The sequence below is a fragment of the Carcharhinus amblyrhynchos genome, chromosome 29 (assembly GCF_965287045.1).
Source record: "Carcharhinus amblyrhynchos chromosome 29, sCarAmb.v2.hapA, whole genome shotgun sequence".
Classification (NCBI taxonomy): Eukaryota; Metazoa; Chordata; class Chondrichthyes; order Carcharhiniformes; family Carcharhinidae; genus Carcharhinus; species Carcharhinus amblyrhynchos.
Genome location: NC_137352.1, coordinates 8612632 through 8619612, shown reverse-complemented (window position 1 = coordinate 8619612; position 6981 = coordinate 8612632).

The window sequence follows — 6981 nt, the reverse complement described above, 5'->3', positions numbered from 1 at the left end:
ATCTCCCCTATCTTCAGGAAAAGAGATTGACTATCCAGCTTATCTACTCCCCTCGTTATTTTATAGACCTTTGCTGTAGTGAGCAGGTCAATTTTACTGACAAACTTACAGACATCGAATGAATGACAAGGAGTTTCTCCAAAATAAGGCGGATAGCAATTTTACCTCCAAATATACATGTAAAAAGTACTGGTTTTTAATCGCAGATTTGTACAATCAAAACTAACAATTGCACAGATTCTGTTATGAGTCATTTTCTGAAATTGTTGACTTTTTTAACCAAAATCAGAAATTTTGTTTATGGGTGACACATTTAGACTGTACCCATGCCAAACAGGAAAGTAAGGGAATCAAAATTCACCGTTGCAGGATTTATTTTGACATTTGCTAAAGTTTTACTTACTCTGCATTTTCCAATCAGGTCGGTGGACAGTTGTTGCCCAGATGAGTTCCAACAATGCCCAAGGCAGAATTCTCCGGCCACACTCACCTGAAAACCAGACATTCCCACCCGACTTAATGCACCTTTACATGGCCCTCGCCCTGGCCCGCTAGAATTCCAGCGGTGGGCAGGATGGGAGAATTTTGGCCAAGAAGTTTGACACATTCCAGGATAAAGTAGCCTATTTGACTGGCACCACATTCACTGCCTTAAATATTCACTCTCTGCACCCCAATGCACAGTGGCAGGAGTGTGTGTCACCGACAAGATGCATTGCTGCAACTCACTATGGTTCCATTGACAGCACCTTCTAAACCCATGATCCCTCCTAACTGGAAGGACAAGGGTAGCAGATACACACTCACACACCCCTACAAGTTCCCCTCCAAGCCACACATCATCCTGTCTTGGAACTGTATCATCATTATAGTTATCTTAAAATAGAATAGTATCATACAGTGCAGAAGGAGCCCTTTGGGTCTGCACCAACATATGAGGAATACCCGACCTCCCACCTAATCCCATTTACCAGCACTTGGCCCATAGCCTTGAATGTTATTCCATGCCAAGTACTGAGGTATTTTTTAAAAGGCCATGAGGCAACCCACCTCTACCACCCTCCCAAGCAGCGCATTCCAGACTGTCACCAGCCTCTGGGTAAAAAGATTCTTTTTCACATCCCCTAATCCTCCTGTCCCTCACCTTGAACCTATTTCCCCTTGTGACTGGCCCTTCAACTAACGGGAACCGCTGCTCCATATTCACTTTGTCCATGTCCCTCATAATCTTGTACATCTCAATTAGGTCGCCCCCTCATTCTTCCCTGCTCCAATGAAAACAACCCAAGCCTATCCAACCCTCTTCATAATTTCAATGTTCCATCTCAGGCAGCATCTGGTGAATCTCCTCTCTGACTCCTCCTGTGCAATCCAATCTTTCCAATAACATAGCGACCAGAACTGCACACGGTACTCCAGCTGTGGTCTCACCAAAGGTTTATACAACTCCAATCCTACTTGGTCTGGCCTACATGTGACCTCAGACCCAGCAATATGGTTGCCATTTAACTGCCCTCTGAAATGGCCAAGTAAGCCACAGTTCAAGGGCAGTATGGGATGGGCAAAAATTGCTGGGACGATCCTTTAAAACAGAGATGAGGAGGAATTTCTTCAGCCAGAGAGTGGTGAATCTGTGGAACTCTTTGCCGCAGAAGGCTGTGGAGGCCAGGTCATTGTGTGTCGTTAAGACAGAGATAGATAGGTTCTTGATTAATAAGGGGATCAGGCAGAAGAATGAGGATGAGAAAAAAATCAGCCATGATTGAGTGGCGGAGCAGACTCAACGGGCCGAGTGGCTTAGTTCTGCTTCTAAGTCTTATGATCCGAGAAAGTTAAAAAATGCAGGTGCATATGGGATCCTAGACCAAAACATTCAAAGGTCAAGCAGCAGGGTCGCCTTAGCAACAGGCTTCAGGCATTTGAATGTTTTTGAATTTAGCTTATCAGTTTAAATTAGGTACTTAGATACCCAGCAACCCATTAGATTTAAATTTTATGTTTTGGTAACCTGCGAACCAATCCTATTGTTGGGGATGTTGATATGTCATCACAAGGATAAAAGGACTGGTAATGGGATAATAATAAGCAGAGGCAGCAACTGGCATCTGCCACAGTTCATAGCTTTTAGCTCAAAGCCTCCTCTAGATAGCAAAGAAGAAAGAATCAATAGAGGAAGCCCAGAATATTTTGCAAGATGCCAAACCTTGTTGTGATTTAAAGAGTCGCTAAAATTCCATTTTTTTTGTTAATGACTGGGAACTGTACTTATCTAAACAGCATTCCATTAGAATCATGTTTTATTTGGTTTGTTAATAGTTTAGTTAACTTGTTCACTGTTAGCTCAATAAATAGTTACTTGATGACTTTAAACAGAGTGTCAGGGAGTAATTTTGATTTAACCACTAAAAGTTGCTGAAGCGCAGACTGTACCACTTCACACTCACTTTTATACATTATGAGGCGAGGTGCACCTTCTTAGAACATAAGAACATAAGAAATAGGAGCAGGAGTAGGCCATCCAGCCCTTCGAGCCTACCCCACCATTCAATAAGATCATGGCTGATCTGTCGTGGCTCAGTTCCACATTCCCGCCCTCTCCCCATAACCCTTAATCCCCTCGCTTATCAAAAACCCATCAACCCGCGTCTTAAAAATATTTAGCGAGGCAGCCTCCACCACTTCAACGGGCAGAGAATTCCAGAGATTCACCACCCTTTGAGTGAAGAAGTTCCTCCTCAACTCCGTTCTAAACCGCCCCCCCTTTATCTTGAGGCTGTGCCTACTGTCCTTTCTGAGCAGGAAGAGCCTCTCCACCTCTATCCTATCCATCCCATTCATCATCTTATACGTCTCAATGAGATCTCCCCTCATTCTTCTAAACTCTAACGAGTACAAGCCCAGTTTATTCAGCCTCTCCTCATAGCTCAACCCCCTCAACTCCGGTATCAGCCTAGTAAACCTCCTCTGCACTCCCTTCCAAGGCCAAAATATCCTTGCGTAAGTACGGCGACCAAAACTGCACACAGTACTCCAGCTGCGGCCTCACCAATGCCCTATACAGCTGCAGCAAGACCTCCCTACTTTTATATTCAATCCCCCTCGCTATGAAGGCCAGCATCCCATTAGCCTTCCTGACCACCTGCTGCACCTGCAGGCTGGGTTTTTGTGACTCGCACAAGGACCCCGAGGTCCCTCTGCACCGTCGCCTGCTGCAGTTTTTCGCCACGTAAGTAATAGTCCTTCCTACCATTATTCCTACCAAAGTGGACCACCTCGCACTTGCCAACATTAAATTCCATTTGCCATTTCCTGGCCCAATCGCCCAGCCTATCTAGATCCTCAAGTGGATTATATATTTATACCACTAAGTCCCCCCTCTCATCCTCTAAGGGTCCAACGTTCACCCTAGCCAGCTTCTTCCTTTTTATATATTTATATTTGTGTGGTTTGGTGGTAGTTCTCTTGGGGTGGGGGGTGCAGGGAGAGGAGATGATCCACTTCCGCATTTTAACAAATGCACCAGCACGTCTTTCGGACTGTGGGAGGGAACTGGAGCACTCGGAGGAAACCCACGCAGAAATAGGGAGGTTGTGCACATTCCTCACAGACAGTGACCCAAGCCAGGAATCGAATGCTTGCCCTGGTGCTGTGAGGACCACTATGCACATTGTGCCACTATGCTGCCCATAGTGCAGTGTTGCCCTAACAATGTGCCTCAACAGCAATGTCTTGCTACATTTACATCTCTCACATTATCTTTTTGATTTTAACTGTGGCTCACAAATGTTGGATTGTGGGGTGTGGCTTGAGGATACTCAAACTCATTCTCAAAATGGTCTCTTACAATAGTCCAGGAGAAGGCTTTTTTCATGTCTTCATTTGGGGCAAGATTTAAATGTTACTTTGCTTAAGCTATTTTTAGACTGTTATTTGGGACATGAAGGTCAGAATTTAAATAATAATTCAACATTAGAAATAATCATGATAACATGTTCAATTCTTGTTCTTTTTCTAGATTATTGCAATGGATTCACAATTAAGCAGTATAAATAGAAACAGAAGTTTAAATATTCTCAAACATTTGTGTGTAAATTTGAATTGATTTGCAATGGTCTCAGAAGCATTATAAACATTTGACACAAGTTTATTTACACTCTTACTCTATACTCTATACATTACAAAGTCAGAAGGTCAAGTCCTTCTTGGAGAATTGAGCTAATATTCACAGTGCAATACTGAGGGAACATTACAGTGGGGGCTTTGGCTTTTGGATCAAATGTTTGACTGAGACCTCATCTCCCCTCTCAGATTGATATGAAGATCCAACAACACCATCTGAAGGAGGACAGGGATTTTTTTCTGGTGTCTGGCCAATATTAATCCCAACATCGCTGTTTGTGGGAGCTTGCTCTACATAAATTGGTTTCCATTTCCAACATTTAACTGTGGCTGTACTTAAAAGAAAGTACATCATTGACCGTGAAGAGGCTTTGGGAAATTCTGAGGCTACTTAAACCATAACCTTTCCTTTCCTAGGATATGCAAGAGCACGATTTCTCTTACCTGGAAGAAACAAAATCGATCCCTCCCAAAACTAAACTTAATCCTCCGGTTAAAAAATTCATAGGCACTGGAAGACGACGGCCTAGTGATTTTATCGCTAGACTATGAATCCAGAAACTCAGCTAATGTTGTAGGGATCTGGATTTGAATCAGCAGAATTTGAATTCAATAAACAAAACCTGTAATTAAGAATCTCTTGATGACCGTGAAACCACTGTTATTTGTCGGAAAAATCCATCTGGTTCACTAATGTCCTTTAGAAAAGGAAATCTGCCCTCCTTAACTGTCTGGCCTACATGTGATTCCCGAGCCACAGCAATGCGATTGACTCTCAACTGCCCTCGGGCAACTAGAGATGGGTAATAAATGCTGGCTAGCCAGTGACGCCTGTGTCCCACGAATGAATAAAATAAAAAAATCATGTTCTTGCGTGCAGTCATGAAAAACAGCAATAACCCCTGTGAAATGTGGAAAGTATAGGTAATGATACAAAATCATGGCAACTAGGACATGGAATGCCCTGGTACAACCTGAGATTCTGTTTCTGAGATGCGAAAAGATTTTTTACGCCTATCTGGAACAGATTTCATGATTATGAAATGCAAACACACTGAACGTCCAAAGGAAATTGAACAGTTGCGCATCAGTAAGTGATAAAAGAAACACTGCCTACTTAATCAAAAATATTTTATTACCAGAGAAACCCATACAATGCATCAAATTCTGTGCAGTGAAAGAACACACTTGTGTAATCACTATTAGCACTGTTTATAGAGTCACTGCTGACAAATACATGTTCAGTGTTGGTCTGGATTGTGGAGCATTCTGCAATTTTCTCCTAGCAGGGGTCTTCTTTAAGAAATTAAATCCAATTAAAAAAGCAATAAGGAGTTATAAAGCAACAGAAAATGTTAACTCTTCTGACAGACTAGAAGAAAAGTTCCTGTACTTAAATTGATGTTGAGATAACCTGAGTAGGTGATATTGCTACCTGCAGTGAGATATGTAATTTATCGCATGCTGTGATAATATTGTATCTGGAACTATTTTCCTCCCTGAAGCGCTGCCAATTTACAGGGAATGTATGACAGGAGTAAAATATTAGCAGGCTCTTGTGTGGACTTATGTTGTGAGATCAACATTGAACACCACATTGTTAAACTTTAATTTTGCATTTTTACAGTCACAGAAGCTCACATTTTGCAAGTCACTTGTGGAGGTGCACTGCTTGGAGCCAATATCTGAGTTTGCTTGTCAATAAAGATGTACTAATTGTTTGAGGAGGCAAAATAAGCAAGTTATTGGATAAGGTAGACATAGAGTGACTGGGAGGGGCAGGGTGCACAATACGAATATAAAGTTTATTAGTCACAGGTAAGGTTTACATTAACACTACAATGAAATTACTGTGAAATTTCCCCTAATTGCCACATTCTGGTGCCTATTCGGGTCAATGCACCTAACCAGCAAGTTTTTCAGACTGTGGGGGGAAAATTTTGTGACTTTTAAGGGGCGTCTTGACAAATACATGAATAGGATGGGAATAGAGGAGTATGGTCCCCGGAAGAGGAGGGGGTTTTAGTTCAGTCGGGCAGCATGTTCGGTGCAGGTTTGGAGGGCCGAAGGGCCTGATCTCATGCTGTAATTTTCTTTGTTCTTTGAAACTGGAGCACCCGGAGGAAAACCACGCAGACACAGGGAGAACATGCAAACTCCGCACAGACAGTGACCCAAGCCTGGAATCGAACCCGGGTCCCTGGTGCTGTGAGGCAGCAGTGCTAACCACTGTGCTGCCCCAATATCAGTACTGAAGCATGCACTGTATAGGGATTGTGTGTCGTTACATGATTGAGGCTACCTGAAGGAAAAGACTGGAAGGCTGAAGTGGAAGAAAAATATTTAGTTTCAGAAAATAATTTCCAATGGATGATATAGGATCATAAGCAGCAATAATCTTGCTACAAATGAAACCTTATTTCACCAGACTCTATAAACAGGGCCATCAGACTAAAGTGCAAATAGCTTTCCATTGTCAGTGATGCAAGATTTGTGTTTTACCAAAAATAGTATATGTAAGCATAAAAATAATTCTGCTACATACAAAATACACAACACTTTAATAAAAGCAGAAGATGTTATACTCTGAACACTAGGACATGACAATTAATGTTTGAGAAAATTAAATGCCAAAACCTTTAGGGGTCAGAATGTCCATCAGTAAAGCAACTATACAATTCACAACACCACACAAATTGGGCTAATGAAAACAAGTTAAACATCTGCATCTATGACCAAAGCCACTGGTTTGAAAGTTCCAAAACCTTGGTAAAAGACTTCCAGTGGCATTTAATTAAAAGTTACTATAAACCAGAGAGCCCGTTTATAATCAGATAACCAAAGCATCAAACATAGGGGATT